Source organism: Loxodonta africana, chromosome 24 (assembly GCF_030014295.1).
Source record: "Loxodonta africana isolate mLoxAfr1 chromosome 24, mLoxAfr1.hap2, whole genome shotgun sequence".
NCBI classification, from domain to species: domain Eukaryota; kingdom Metazoa; phylum Chordata; class Mammalia; order Proboscidea; family Elephantidae; genus Loxodonta; species Loxodonta africana.
The window spans coordinates 7127636-7144089 of NC_087365.1; the positions used below are offsets into that span (position 1 = coordinate 7127636).

The window sequence follows — 16454 nt, forward strand, 5'->3', positions numbered from 1 at the left end:
AGGATTGGAGGAAGAGTAATTAACAACCTGCAATATGCAGATGACACAGCCCTACTTTTTGAAAGTGAAGAGGACTCTAAGCACTTACAGTTGAACACCAAAGATTACAGCCTTCAGTGTGGATTACACCTTAACATAAAGAAATGCAGAATCCTCACAACTGGACCAATAAGCAACATCATGATAAACAGAGAAATTATTGAAGTCTTCAAAGATTTCATTTTAATTGGATCCGTAATCAGCGCCCATGGAAGCAGCAGTCAAGAAATCAAACAATGAATTGCAGTGGGCAAATCTGCTGCAAAGGACCTCTTTAAAGTGTTTAAAAGCAAAGATGTCACTTTGAGGACTAAGGTGCTCCTGACCCAAGCCATGGTGTTTTCAGTTGCCTTGTATGCATATGAAAGCTGGACAGTGAATAAGGAAGACCGAAGAATTGATGCATTTGAATTATGGTATTGATGAAAAAATACTGAATATACCATGGACTGCCAGAATGAACGAATCTATCTTGGAAGAATTACAGCCAGAATGTCCCCTAGAAACGAGGATGGCAAGACTTTGTCTCATATATGTTGGACATGTTATCAGGAGAGATCAGTCCCTGGAGAAGAACATCATGTATAGTAGAGGGTCAGCAAAAAAGAGGAAGGCCCTCGATGAGATGGATTGACACAGTGGCTGCAACAATGGGCCGAAACACAGCCACGATTTTGCGGATGGCACAGGACCTGGCAGCACTGCATTCTGTTGTACGTGGAGCCACTATGATTCGGAACCGATTCGATGGTACCTAACAACAACAACGACACAAGAGAAGGTGGCAGCGAGGTCCCAGCAATGGCTCACATACCCATATCTGCTGTGTCCAGTGCACATTTAGGTAACGCTAATAGATGGTGTGAAGGAGCGCTGACCCTCATTTGGAAGCGCAGCTTCCCCTAGAGCAGATCGATACTCGAGCTGCCTGTCTGTGCAGCTTACCTTCCATTCGCACAGCCAGGCCCTTCTGCAGGGAGCGATCAATAGCTCTAATCTGCAGCAGCCTGTAGTAAGTCATGCGAGGCAGAGCGCTTAGGTGACATTACACGGGACCGTGGAGATGGCAGCTTTGTGGCTTGTATTCACAGCACCCTTCCTAGGGGCACATTCCATTTGTGATGTGTACTTCTTACAGCCTCTTCCACAGATTGCCATTCCTCAGAAACTTGAGGGGGTGTGTGTGCGTGTGTCAGCCTTGCATTGTTTTGCTCCCTTCGCAGACTCTACCACTTCTCCCTGTTAGTTCTTCTCTGCCTCACTGTGCTGCTTCTGACCTTCACTGAGTCCTGGGCATTTGTCTAGTCCTGAGCCGTGTGCTATAATTATCCTAGAAATTTTTTAAACGTTAAAGTCTTTTTTTTTTTTTTTAATCTTTGAAATCTCATTGACTGAAGGGCATCTTGTTATTCTTTGCAACTCCTTCCCACAAAGCTTGTTAGAAGATAAGGAATACTTTGTGTCATTCCCACCTCTGAGTGCGGGGACTAGTGGAGACTCACAGATGAAGAGCTGGCAGTTCCAGAACCTCCGGAGTCCCCTGACTGGAGATGTTCTCTTAAAGTGCCCTGTGGCATCATCTGTAATCAGGACAGGCACTGAGAAGAAACCTCTTCCAGTTCTTTACCTACCCCTCCAGTCCTCATTTCCGTAACTAGTCTTCCTCATTTTGTCTGTGGAATTGAGGATACAAGAAGCTAAGGGCTGGGTCTAAAGAAAGTAAATACACGGGAGACAGCAAATTCAAATGAGGGTCAGAATTGATGACTGACTTATGTGCAGACAGCGAGTGGCAGATGCAGCCAACGGTCCGAGGCCTGGGGCCTGGAGACACCCCAGCAGCTGCCCAGCAGAGCTCCTCAGACTTCCTCCATGAACTCAGCTTTCCAGATGCAAACACTGCTGAATGCATCAATAAATCACGTGCTGTCTTTTACATGAAGCCGTTAGAATGCTTATCGTCTTTAAATTCAAGCTTCATCCTGCTGGTATGTGATCTTTTATTTTCATCTTTATAATCTTTTGAACTCAGTGGCAGTTATCTCACTTTTAGAATGTTAAGGTCACTGTCACTCAGTCTGCACTCCACAAGTACCCATATCCTTTCTACATTTCAGAAAGTACAGGTGTCACCTTTGGAGATTACCTAGTTGAGCTTGGCTCAGAGGAAGGCTTCAAGGAGACAAGGTCACCCCTCAAGTATCAGTCAGTCCTCTCATCGTATTTACGGGCATCCAACCCTAGGAGATAAAAGTGGAAAGGGAGTTTGCTACTGGAGATGACTGTGCTTAAGAAGAAAAAAAAAAAAAAATGACGAAAACCCAGTCAGCAGATTCTAATAATCTTATTCACGTTCCCAGACACCAGCTCTGAAAATGACAGGTCCAGAGGCAGTTGTTCCATTGGTTTCCTCATTCATTCATCAACAAAACCCCCACTCACCACTCCTGGTGCACCTGGAGCTGTGCTTGCCAAGCGTGCACAAGGGGAAGGCCCGGGACCATCCTCGGAGCTCTTTGTTAAGTGAAGACAGTAAGCAAAAGAGTAGCCTGGGTAGTCGAGTAACAGCCAGGGTGGAGTTCAGCCCAGAGCCTCAGAGAAACTGTCCAGAGGAGGGGCCTTTGGTCTGGCATTTGGAGGGTGAGTCGGAGTTACAGGGACTTGATCAAAGAAAGGGGCATTTCAGAGAAAGTAAACTCCTTTCAGCCACAAAGAGCCTTGGGTAAACCTGGAACCATCAGGGAACTGAGGGCCCTAGGTGCTGCTGGGAGTACAAACCCACCCATCACTAGTAATCACACCAGGGGTCCATGGGCCCAGTGTACGTCTCTGTCTGCCCATCACCCTCCCCTACCCTCTGAAGTAGACCCCTCAGAAGGGGGTCTGAGGACAAGACCAGGAGGTTGAGCAGCTTTCCCATGGCTATGGGTCCAGGAAGAGTGGTGGGCCTCTACTCTGAGGTCACCTAGAGAGAGATGAGTTTATTTAGCTTTGCCACCACTGGCTGTGTCCTGGTTATTCTGAACTTCACATATAAATCCAGTATGACCCTCACAGCAATGCTGAGGAAGGTGCCCTTATCCTCCTCTTTTCAGGTATTATGCAAATTCAGCACAGTGTCTTACAGAATACAATCTATTATGCCATATATTTATGATATTTGAAAAGTGTAGTTGAGGGAATGGAGGCCCAGAGAAGTAAAGTAACCTGCCCAAGGCTGCACCTGTGCCCCAGGAGTGACCCACGCTGTCCCCCACTGCCCCAGTGCCCATTAAATACCTCCCTGCAGTATCTAAAGATGCCTGGAGCCATTTCACATATATTTCACTGCAGCTTTTTAAAGTTTAAAGAGCATCATCAGCATTTTGGATCTGTTGAGTGGATTTGTAAATTGTGACTGACAGCCTCAAATGCCAGCACCGTGTTTTAATGAGACTGAAGGCACGGGCGAGCAGAGCCTACTCCTGAGGCCGTTGTGGGAATGCAGGCGGACGTTGCAGACCCTGCGCCTGCCCCTCTGAAGGCCAGCATTGTCGCCAGGTTCATTAGCATCCGTGCTCCTCTCTTGGCCGTTGCTGCTCGCTGGCTTACCAGCTGTTCCTGCTGCTCTGTACAATGTCGGATGTGTTCAGCTCACTGGGTTCCTGTCCTTGCCGCCGGGAGGAGACAGCCCTTCCGCTGGGGATACCCACGTGGCTGCCTGTCAGCAGTGGCACCGAATAAAGTAATAGGCCTTCGCATGGCATATGGTGTCTGGATCTGTACAAGATGCAAAACTCTTCTGCCGCTAATGCGGGATGACTCATAGCATTGCTAATGTTTCCAACAAAAGCTGACGTCCCCACCCACGCTTTTAACCCCGCCGGCTAAAACGTCTTCAGTTGCAAAGCCCTGAAAAGGTGGCTTCTGGATCTCTACGTAAAATGTGTTACACTTATTGAAAGCACGTAAAATTTCTTGCTTTGCTTTGGATTGAGGTTATTTTGAATTTCTGGACCCTCCCCTCAGGGAAGAGAAATTATTAAACTTTTAACTTTGATTTCCTTTCTCACAGTTTGGTGGGTTGATTTTTATAAAGCTGTCATAAAATCTGTCAGAAAGCACTATATTAGCAGAACACATACACTGTTTATAAGAAGTTAGCGTTCCCTTTTTTAGAAGTTCGATAGAAGTGAGTGTATTCTAGCAACTTAATTGTGGAGCTTTTCAAGCTCCTCATATTAGAATATTTTAAAGTTACAAGAGAATCTGATTCCCTTGTGGAATATGATATTACATAGTCTCTCCTAGCATAATGAATACATAACTCTTGTAAATAATTAAATTCTACCACAATAAATTTGATTTATAAGTTTATAGTAGAATGGACATTTTGTTTTTAGTCAGTTATACAGGATCAGTTGTACTGATACGTATCTAAACTTAATATGAGATTTTTATATACTAAAATAAGGCAGTTATTTCCATTTATATAATCAGTGATCAAAATATCATTCCTTTATAAATAACCCTTTATTGAATATTTTCTTTAAACATATGAGAGGCAGGAATTACCACCGTAAAATAATTAGCCCTTTTTCTAAATAGAGATGTAATCACCAAGTCTTTGTAGTCAGTCTTTCACATAAAAGCTTTTGCAATCAGAATTTGGTGAATGAATGGATTTATAAAGGAACTTCAACCTAGCAGGGAAATACCAATTTTGTTTACAAATATATTGCTTTTCTGCAACTTCAGTAGGTTTTGGCGGAGGAAGATGGAGACTCATATTCTCAATATTGATATTTCATTTTGCTTCCATTTTTAAGGTCAAAGTACTCACTCTCTTACCTACCGATATGAAATCAGATGTGCATCTTATTTCCTTAAAAGGGCATTTTAATCTCAGAAAACAAAACACAAGTATGTAAAACTCCTGAACGTGCCTCACTTCCTAGACCCCAGTTACTAGTACTGTTCTCCCGGCGTGTTGTGTGGTATTCTTACCTTCACCATCAGGCTCACTGTTGTGTAGTGCTCTCATCTTCGCGGTCAGGCTCACTGTTGTGTAGGGTTCTCACCTTCGCTGTCAGGGTCACTGTTGTGTCATATTCTCACCTTCACCATCAGACTTCACTGTTGTGTAGTGTTCTCACCTTTGCCATCAGACTTCACTGTTGTGTAGTGTTCTCACCTTTGCCATCAGACTTTACTCTTGTGTAGTGTTCTCACCTTTGCCATCAGACTTCACTGTTGTGTAGTGTTCTCACCTTTGCCATCAGACTTTACTCTTGTGTAGTGTTCTCACCTTCATCATCAGACTTCACTGTTGTATAGTGTCCTCACCTTCACCGTCAGGCTCAATGTTATGTAGGGTTCTCGCCTTCGCCATCAGACTCGCTGTTGTGTAGTATTCTTACCTTCACCATCAGGCTCACTGTTGTGTAGTGTTCTTGCCTTCACCATCAGACTCACTGTTGTGTAGGGTTCTCGCTTTCGCCATCAGGCTCACTGTTGCGTAGGGCTCTCGCCTTCGCCATCAGACTTCACTGTTACATAGGGTTCTCACCTTCAGCCAACAGGCTCACTGTAGCGTAGGGTTCTCGCCTGCGCCATCAGGCTCACTGTTGCCTAGGGTTCTCGCCTGCGCCGTCAGGCTCACTGTTGTGTAGGGTTCTCGCCTTCGCCTCAGGCTCACTGTTGCGTAGGGTTGTCGCCTTCAGCCGTCAGGCTCACTGTAGCGGAGGGTTCTCACCTTCAGCCGTCAGGCTCACTGTAGCGTAGGGTTCTCGCCTGCGCCGTCGGGCTCACTGTTGCGTAGGGTTCTCGCCTTCGCCGTCGGGCTCACTGTTGCGTGGGGTTCTCGCCTTCGCCGTCGGGCTCACTGTTGCGTGGGGTTCTCGCCTTCGCCGTCGGGCTCACTGTTGTGCGGGGTTCTCGCCTTCGCCGTCGGGCTCACTGTAGCGTAGGGTTCTCGCCTGCGCCGTCGGGCTCACTGTAGCATAGGGTTCTCGCCTTCAGCCGTCGGGCTCACTGTAGCGTAGGGTTCTCGCCTGCGCCGTCGGGCTCACTGTTGCGTGGGGTTCTCGCCTTCGCCGTCGGGCTCACTGTTGCGTGGGGTTCTCGCCTTCGCCGTCGGGCTCACTGTAGCGTGGGGTTCTCGCCTGCGCCGTCGGGCTCACTGTTGCGTGGGGTTCTCGCCTTCGCCATCGGGCTCACTGTTGCGCGGGGTTCTCGCCTTCGCCGTCGGGCTCACTGTTGCGCGGGGTTCTCGCCTTCGCCGTCGGGCTCACTGTTGCGCGGGGTTCTCGCCTTCGCCGTCGGGCTCACTGTTGTGCGGGGTTCTCGCCTTCGCCGTCGGGCTCACTGTTGTGCGGGGTTCTCGCCTTCGCCGTCGGGCTCACTGTTGTGCGGGGTTCTCGCCTTCGCCGTCGGGCTCACTGTTGTGCGGGGTTCTCGCCTTCGCCGTCGGGCTCACTGTTGTGCGGGGTTCTCGCCTTCGCCGTCGGGCTCACTGTAGCGTAGGGTTCTCGCCTGCGCCGTCGGGCTCACTGTAGCATAGGGTTCTCGCCTTCAGCCGTCGGGCTCACTGTAGCGTAGGGTTCTCGCCTGCGCCGTCGGGCTCACTGTTGCGTGGGGTTCTCGCCTTCGCCGTCGGGCTCACTGTTGCGTGGGGTTCTCGCCTTCGCCGTCGGGCTCACTGTAGCGTGGGGTTCTCGCCTGCGCCGTCGGGCTCACTGTTGCGCGGGGTTCTCGCCTTCGCCGTCGGGCTCACTGTTGCGCGGGGTTCTCGCCTTCGCCGTCGGGCTCACTGTTGCGCGGGGTTCTCGCCTTCGCCGTCGGGCTCACTGTTGTGTGGGGTTCTCGCCTTCGCCGTCGGGCTTACTGTTGTGTGGGGTTCTCGCCTTTGCCGTCGGGCTCACTGTTGTGTGGGGTTCTCGCCTTCACCATCAGACTTGCATCCAGCAAGCCTAAGAGCTCAGTGGCCACTAAAACTCTGCACTGTCAGGTTGCACATGATTTGTGGTTTTGCTTCCACACTTTGAGTTTGAGGGCTGTTTGTTACTAGTATCAGCACTTCCATTTTGTCCAATTTCCACTCATTTTTATGAAATGAGGGCAGAATGCAATGGAATATTCAAATAATTGCATCAGGACAAACCTGACAACCAAAGGCGGCTTGGAATGTCTGCGGATAAATGCAAAAGCGCGAGCTGATCAAAGGCACACAGAAGATAAGGATCGTTGGTCCATTATTCCCGGTCTTGGCAACAACCCTGCAGAATAGGGCCATGTTCTTCCAGCTTCACAGATGGAGAGAGTGAAGCTCAAGGAAGCAGGAGTGTTGGCCCAGGTCCCACAGCTAGGGCAGGGCTGGCATGGGAGCCCAGGCCAACCTGACTTCTAGGCCCCTGCTGTTTTTCACTTGCCCAAACTTCTGACCTAAAAACGGAGGCCATTAAAATTATACAGCTTTGAGAAAGCAAAGCAGTTCCACTTAATTATAGCCTATTCTGTCATTATTGTTACTGAGAGGATCTTAACCTTTAAATCTTGATTTTATGAAATAAAGAAGAATACAAAACTGATGTATATTAGAACGGAGAGTATTCCCATTTTAATACCGTATGTACATCCTTTATACCTAAGTACATCCAAACCAAAAACCAAACCCACTGCCGTCGAGTCGATTCCGACTCATAGGAACCCTGGTGGCATAGCGGTTAAGCACTACAGCTGATAACCAAAAGGTCGGCAGTTCGAATCCGCCAGGCGCTCCTTGGAAACTCTATGGGGCAGTTCTACTGTGTCCTATAGGGTCGCTATGAGTTGCTGTGACCTAAGTACATAAAAAATATAGCTTCTAAATTAAAAAGCAGTGAAAACATTAAGCTTAAATATTTCTAATGACATATCTCACTTAACAAGCAAGTCTAACCCAAAATAAACACCCAACTGGTGTTACTCATTTTGCTTTTGCCTTGATAGAATAGAACACAGGTCCATCATGGTTCATGGTAACACTTCCAGTTTTGTTTTTACTTTTGGTTTCTTTTTGCAAGTAGTAGTAATCACGAGTATTTGTGTATGTTGAATCTGTTTATATTCTACCTCTTTCAAAGGAGATTTGGAAGAGCTTCCAGCACAGCCCACGTGTAATGAGAAAGGGCACATTAGAGCCAGAGAAGTAACACTGAAAATAATCGTATCTTAGGGCATAACGTGAGCTTCACAGTGGTGGCCTTGGCGAAGAGTGCAGGGGAACCCCATTAACTAGTGAGAGCACCTGGAGGTGTGTTACCATGTACAGCTGCACCGTGCTCTCTGGGTCCTCTTGTTCCCCACTTTTCAGTTACTAATAATGAGATTATGTTATGTCTGAATTGGAGAACATACTAGGTCATTTTAAAGACAGATATTCGTAATATCAAAATTTTGTTCCAGACAACAGCAAATTTTTAATATCTAAATAAATTTCTATTCTACTTCTGAGTCCAAAAGATACCTTTTGAGTTGATATAGAAGTTCATGTGTACCAAAGGCTAATTAGGACCCCCCCAAAAAAACAGGATTTGTTACAGCTGAAAGAGTAGAGAATTAATTAGTGATACAGGGAAAGAGAGAAGTGTGATGTCCGCATTTTCTCAGTAGCAGCTTTTTCTAATCCTTTTAGTATAAAAAGCCCACGTACCTGACATTTTGCATCTTTGTTTTTCTGTGAAGATAAAAGGAAACTTGAGCGTCTCGTTCTCCATAATGCAGTTAATACGTGACAAAAAGGTTTCCGTCCCATTCATTTCCACAGCCAGGCATTTTCATGTTATTGCCCCGCTAACTGTCATTTCATACTTAACCGATTGTGGACTGGTGCAGCTTTTCTCAGGCCCAGGAATGGTCTGTGATTAAATGACCTCAGAAACGTTTTGCATGTTATATTCAGTGAAACCTGTGAAAGACAATCTGTGTAAGGTAGAAACCTGTCAGAGAAGGAAAACTCAAATATTTTCCACTAAAAAAAACAATAGAAAAGTGGTAAGACTTCACCCTGTCAAAGGCAGGAAACTTCGGAGCTCCAGGGAAACACGGCAGTCCCTCGAGTTCCAGCCATCACAGGTTTCACGGTACTTCCTCTCACACTGGCCTTCTTGTTACCACGTTTCGGGACTTGTTGCCCCCATAATCCCGGCTTTCTTGCAGGTTTATTTACTCGTGATCACTAGTAATCATTCATTTTATGAAGCCTCATTAGGGACTGCAGCCTCTGTCCCAACTTAGCGTCATTCAAGCGTAGGTAGCATCCATCTGCTCAATCCACATTATTTAATTAATGAACTTCGTAATGTGTTCTTTGCCTGTGAAAAGCACTCCGGCTTCTCAGGTTGTTGAATGGGACTTGCATTCCAGGTTTTCCATGTTGACATTCTAGAAGGCCCACCTTGGTAGTTGCTAATTATGGATTCGCCAAACTTTAAGTCTTAACTTGAAGGCAAATTTGCTTTTTCTTTCATTATATGCATTCATCCATTTGATATGTTCAAAACTCAAAGTCAGATCACTCTTAGAGTAACTAAATTATTCATCAATTTTCATGATCTCTTTCTCCTCTCTTAGGTGAGTTAAGATTCACCTAGATAGAGCTATATTTCCTTGCAGGACAGTAAAACATATATGTGTTATTTTGCTATTTTTCCTTCTGAAATTAAAGTTATGGAAATGCTTAAATGTCAGAAGAGTTTCTACTGTTTTTCAGTATCTCAGTTTTATGGAATTCCATAAGAACCTTTGTAGCATAGATTTTATTTAAAGTAATGGAATAATAACTGAATTCCTGTTTCTCCTGAGAAAATGGTGAGACTCAAGTAAAATATTTTTGAAATTTCAATATCTGTATAATTTTTAATGTATTGTAAATTGCTGTTTGGATTTGCAGATGTTTTAGCATCTATTCAAAGACCTCATAAATTTGATGATATATGACAAATGATGTAAAACTAGGTATATTCCTTTATTTGAAACATCTTTCACAGACTATGGCAATGTATTTAATTCCAGTTTTTTAAAAAACTACACCTACATGGTTATGTGCCTTTTCTTAAAGACTGTTTACTATCTAGATTAAACTTCACTCTACCCTGTCAAGTGCTCTGAAATCTTAGAATTTCTTTTCATCCTAAAATATGATAGAGTCTCATATTCATATTGCATTTAGCTTTCGTCATATTAATTCTTATTCCCATAACGGTAAAAAAAAAAAGTCTGGATATTCATTTTTTCAAAAAGTATGGTTACCAACACACATCCAAATTGGCAGGGAGGAAACTACATTGTGTTCCCACAGAATCATTATAAGGTTAATAAAGTTGAAAATCAGTGTAAAATTGTTTCACACTAAGTACCGTATGTATGGTGAGCATAAGGGTTGGAAGAATGGATGCAGTGCGAGGTGAGAAGAATGATCTCCGAGCTGATGCCGTGTGGATGGTGGGGTATTTCTTTTGGAAGGGGGGCGTCCTCTTTGCACCATCCCTTCTCTAATGTTGAGGGAACAGCATGTCGTCAGCTGTGTCCCTTTCCTTGGAGACATCGTTGATACGGGGCAGGGGTCCATACACTCTGCTGGCCTGATTCAGGAGGCAAAAGACTGCCCGCCCCATCCTCCCTAAAGTGCTCAGAAAAATAATGTCATAACGATAAAAAAAGAGAGAACTTGCAGGACGCACATCCATACTTTGTTTTGTGTTGATGTGGATGACACTGCTGATACTGGACTACTATCGTTGACCTGTTAGAAAAGACATTTTCCTAGGGGTCAGCCTAATTTTTCTGGGTTACAGAAGTGTTTAGCGTATATAAACACCACCTGCATTAACTACCCAGAGAAGCCTGTGTGCATGGGGTGCTGTGAGGGCGTTCAGGTGCCTTAACAGAAGACATCTGCCAGAATCCAGTGACCACACCTCACAAGGCTTCTCTGAAACCCTTTTCTGCTGAGGTCACTACATCTTGAACCATTTTGGTCTCTCCTTGGGACCATCCTTTACCTTTAGCCTGTGTTTGTGCAGCTGGTTTCTCTGCGCATTGTGCCCAGTTAATGTTATTATTTTTTTTTATGTGGAGTGTCTCCAATCCTGTTTTTGTGATAAGGGCTTTAAAAATCAATTAGCAAATGAAACACATCTTTACCCAAGATACTTGAATTGCCTGCCAGGTAGGCAAATTCTAAAGACTGCCTCTGATCCCCACAGCCAACCACTTTCTGGTGCTCAGCAATGGATAGGCCTCCTCCACTTACCACCCTATAAAACAGGGTCTCAAACCACCTTATTTTACTGCAATAAAAATTGTAAATGAAAATAAATACCTTTGCTTTGTACGCATTTTTATTAAAAATATCAAAATCTACAAGCAAGGTAATTAAAAAGTTTTTCCTGCCAAACAGTTTAAGCGGGTTTTGAATTATGAAAAATGGGTCATCAAACTACAGCTTGGCAGCACATGGCAGTTGGGGGCTCAGGAGAGAAATTTGACCTTGGAGTGCTTTCCCTAAGTGGGAATTTGGGCACAACGTGACTGGTCACTCTAGAGAAGTTATCCAGTGTCCACCCCATCATGGCCTCAGAAGCATTTTGAATTTTGCAGGACCTAGTCCAGTCCAGTAAGTCACTCTACCATTTATGTTAAACCATTGGGCCCCGTGGAACCTTTAGCCTCTGCATTCTACCTGCAGCAGCCTAAGTCAGCTCTGTCTGCCACCCAGGTGCAGTCCTGGCTGATGCAGTGTAGCCTCCTGATGGGGATGAATTCATGTAGTTCCCCCAGCAGTCCTGTGAGGTCTAGGTGCTGTCATGACCTACGTTTGACCAGCAAGAGATTTGCATACCCTCACCCAGGTCACACAGCTAGTGGTGACAGAGCTGAGATTTGAATCAAGGCAGTATGGCTCCAAAGCCTTCGATTCAGTGCTGTCCTAGTGATCTCTTTCCGTGTGCCATCAGTTAACAGAAATTTGCAGCCTTTCAATCAGTCAACAAATATGTGTTAAAGCCTGGCATATGAAAAAAATGTTTATGGTTAAATCCAACGTTTTATCCACAACGCACCCACTGTGCATTCCCCATTCCAGCTTTACCATCAGTAAAAAACGCTCGTCTTTCATCTGTAGAATCAACAAAATCTGCCTGGCAGGTCTGTGGGGAAGGAGTGAGTATGGAAGCAAACTTCATTTGGTGATGGCTTCACAGCAGTGGCTGTCACGTGCCTGTGCCGCACCCTACCCAGCCATTCTCTGGTCCTTCGTTTGGTGGAAAGGCTGCTTCCTCTGAGGTGTAGTACTGTGACCGAAGAGCTGTTGACTTTTCTGGCCCGCAGCATCTCCCACCCAGTTTAGCTCCCACACAACAGCTATGGAATGGACCAGCCACTCTTTGGCATACAGGTGAGGGGCCGTAAGTGTTCGGGGGTTGTCTAGCTTCTGGATTTTGCTGTGGGTGTCAGCATCAGGTGTATGCCCAGGGTGAAAAGGTGCTAGTGCTGGGCCAGGTCTGCATCCTATGCAGGACTGCTTATGACCAAGCCTTCGGGAGTCAGCCGAGCTCAAGTGAGGGCCCAAGGCTGGGACCCTGATACTGAGCAGTGGTGATCAAACTTGCCCAGCAGGGCTACCCGGCAAGGTGGGCCAACCCTGTGGAGCTACCTGTGTGTATTACAGAGGCCTTTACCTAACAGTATGCCTCTGATGGCCTCAGGAAAAAAGTGAATTTCACATGGAAAGATGCCTTTACAACAAAAATAAGTGTAATAAAAAAATCATCAAGCAATATAATATTCAGTTACATCGGGGTTTCTCAGTGGTGGCACTGTTGACATTTGGGGCCAAGTAATTCTTTGTTGTGGGGGACTGTCCTGTGCATTGAAGGGTGTTTGGCAGTATCCTTAACTTCCACACTCTAGATGTCAGTGGCACCCCCCAGTCCTTGCCAAATATCCCATGGAGGGCAAACCCCCCCCACCCCCCCCCACCCCCCCCCCCCCCCGTTGAGAACCACTGTGTTAAAGGAATTGGGCACGGAGATTCTTTTCCACCTGCATTTGGAATGATACTCTTGGTCATTGTAGGTCCATAAGACAAGTAAAATTGCTTTATCATCCCACCACCTTTCTATACCCACACCCCTCTTTACCAGAAAGATCTGAGCGTAGATATTCACACTGTGGGACATATGTAAGGGGTTGCCTCTTCGTCAGAGGTTGGGGTCAAGTGGAAGGGAATGGAAGCAAAGATGCAAAAGGGAGATGGGAAAAGAGTGTGACAGGGTCAAGGTAACCTGCAGGAACCAGAGAGAGGGTGGGACTGGTACATCTGAAGAGCAGCACGATCCAGAGAAAATCTCGATAAGAGCTGTGCTGATGCACCAGCGAGCTGTGCTCTCCTGGGCAGAGCAGTCATCCCCTGGGGACCCTCAGTACCCTACAGTGGCCATGTGTGCTTGGATCCACCCATGTTTCAAGACTTCTCTGGTTACTCAAAGCACCTTCATTTCTTTCCGATTGCCCAAGGTTTTAATTTGTTTAAACTTTAAAAAAAAATCTAAAACACGTGGCTGTTAGGTGGGTTTATTTTTATTTATATAGTCATGGGAGAAGATTTTAACTGAAGTTGGCAGAGGTTAAACTTCTTTTTAGGATTGTAATATGAAAATTTTGGTCTTATTTTTTAAATAGTTTATATTTTTGTTCCTTTCTAATTTTCTGGTGTCTTTGCTCTAAAAATGATTTGTCATAAAGACTACCTCAGTGATGATGCCCTAGTAAAGTGCTGGCCAACTTCAGGCTCCCTGATGCATGGAGGTGGCTGCGTGTCACCTGGATGCATGGAGGTGGTCTGTGTGTCACCTGGATACACCAAGGTGGTCTGTGTGTCACCTGGATGCACCAAGGTGGTTTATATGTCAACTGGATGCACGGAGGTGGTCTGTGTGTCACCTGGATGCACCGAGATGGTCTGCATGTCACCCGGATGCACCGAGGTGGTCTGCGTGTCACCCAGATGTACCAAGGTGGTCTGCGTGTCACCTGGATGCATGGATGTGGTCTGCGTGTCACCTGGCCACTGCTGCAGCTTTTCCTCCTCCTCCTCCTCCTCCTGGTTCATTTCAAATCTCATTTGGAAAACTTACCTCTGCAACCATGAATGTTGCTAATCTGCTGCCATATGTGTTTAACTAATTTATGATTAGTTTAGAATTGTTTTTCATTACTCTAAATGGTTTTCAGTTGTTTTTCAGTAAAACCCACCATATGGAGAAATTGAGAGGGGGGAAATCTCAAATTTTTCTGTTTTATGACTTTCCATGTTTAACTCTGCACACCTACTTACTGGGAACATACAGCTCTGTAGAACAATCAAGGAGGTCGCGGTTTGATTTCTGTAAATAACATGTCACCAAGTAATAATATAACGTTTTACTGACTACAGCTCCTGTTAAAGAGGGATAAAAAAAAGCATTCCAGCAGGAGAGATGATAATTTTGTCTTTAAGAAGAAAGTGGACTGTGTTTGTGAAGTTAGTCATTTAAACAAGTTCCCCGCTGCCCCCCAAAACAGCAATGTGTTGCTCGGTACTGGTGGAATGCATTCATTTTGGCTATGACATGAGTTCTGTTTTTTTCAGAATGTCTGCTTATGAGCTCAAATCTTGAAGGTTTTTCAAAACAGTTGTTGGGTTTTGCCATTTTTTCTCTTTAAGAGTAAACTTCTTTACAAGCTGGTTCTGAGAATGATAAAGGTATTGAACAAACCAATTAAATCTATTTATTAAATTTACGCTGAAACGTGAGTCTAAAAACCTGTGTGACTGTTAGGATAATTGAAAGTGCTTCCGTGCTGTTCAAAGGAAGGTACTTTTCAGAAGCTATACTCTGAGTTTTCTTTTTCCTGTCCCTGGCACGTGGCTGTGGGGAAGATGGCCTTGTTGGGTGGATGGATTGATTGGCCTTTCTTGATTTTGGTTTGTTTTTAAAGCAAAGATTTGGAGAAGCAACCCTTTCCATGGGACTTGGTCTCGTCAAGGCCACGAGTTGAGCCAAAGCCACAATTAGGTTAAAGGGAAGACACTCCTCTGAGCTCTAGATTCCAGGAGCAGAAAGAATGTTGGGTCCAGCGACCCTCATACCCCGAGCCAACCTCAGACCAATAGATTCGCCCTCTCTGCCACCCTAATTCACCCTGTGGGTATTACAGGCTTCTCTTTCTTCATGAATCCTCTTTCAAAACTCAGACACTCCTGAAACAGTCAGACATTAAATTACAGCTGCTCAAATTGGGAGGCCAGGCATCGTGCCTGGGGTGTGGTGAGTCCCACAGATCAGCAGCGATACTTGGTGACTGATCATTTACAGCATTTTCTATGAAAGTTAGCGTGAGCCATACATTTGCATTTATTTTCAAGTTAAAGAACCAACGTCCACTACTTTTGCCATTTGTCCATGAAGAGCCTGAGACTCAGAGAAGGCCTGGGTCCATGGTGATGGCGGGCTCAGAGCTCAGGCAGCCTGACTGCAGAGGCTGGACTCGGCCCTCGAGAATGGCATGCAGTGAGACTCGGGCCAGCAGCCTGGCAGGCAGGAGGATGTTGGGGGTGCTGGGATGTCGAGGTGGCTGGAAACTATAAAGGACAGACAGCAGCAGCTTCTCAACTAGGGTACTTGTTATGGGACGCCCAAGGCTCTAGTGGGGCCTAGAGATACAGGGAAGGAAGGTAGAGACACCATTTTGAGGTTCCCCCCTCAAAAAAAAAAAGCCATGTCAGAGAGTCACTGCCTGCCTGTGTTCATCTCAAAACATCCATCTGATGAAGACCCATCTCCCTCATCGCCACCCAAAAAGGGGCTCACCCAGTGTCTTTCCTCGCTGAGAAAGTAAGAGAAATCCCTCCAGATCACATCTCCATGTCCCTGTGATTTTATAACCCTTTGCAGTTGACAGTCTTACCTTTTTAAGACCTTTGTTAATTGATCAAAGGGTTAAAAGCATAAAAACTATGGAGCTTTTTAAGGAAAACGTGGATATTATGCCTTTCTTTAATCTATAATAATGACTGGTTTTAGGCAGAATGTTTTAAATGTAACTATTGTAAAATCTCTGCCCTTGTACCAGTGGTCAAGTGTCATGGCCCATTGATAGAGCTTTACGGAGTTCAAAGGCTGTGCTAGCCTATGCTTGTCTCCGTGTCTTTCAGCCACAAAGGAAAAGATGTCCTTGTATCAAGCCTTAGCATTCATGTGAAAAATGAAATCGTGTTCAGTTTGTGCATAGATTTTCAGAGAGATTAAAGTGGGCAGCACGTAATTTTTCTGCATAAGAGGCTGCCTTTGATGTGCTTGCTCTCTGTTTATGCTGAAGTGTTGGACGTTGGTTTTAGCCGTGGAAGAGTGTCC

General features: G+C 45.5%; 1 protein-coding gene across 10 annotated transcripts in view; it reads left to right on the forward strand.

Moving 5' to 3' along the window:
* RALGAPA2 (Ral GTPase activating protein catalytic subunit alpha 2) overlaps positions 1-16454 on the forward strand; it is a 421554-nt gene that overhangs the window by 333671 nt on the left and 71429 nt on the right. Inside the window, exon 38 of one of the 10 annotated variants that reach the window (XM_023549978.2) lies at positions 1822-10305. The exons of the other annotated variants lie outside the window; for them this stretch is intronic. The gene's annotated coding sequence lies outside the window, so the exon portion shown is untranslated. Of the gene's footprint in view, positions 1-1821; positions 10306-16454 lie in introns of those variants that run through there. 10 annotated transcript variants of the gene reach the window in all.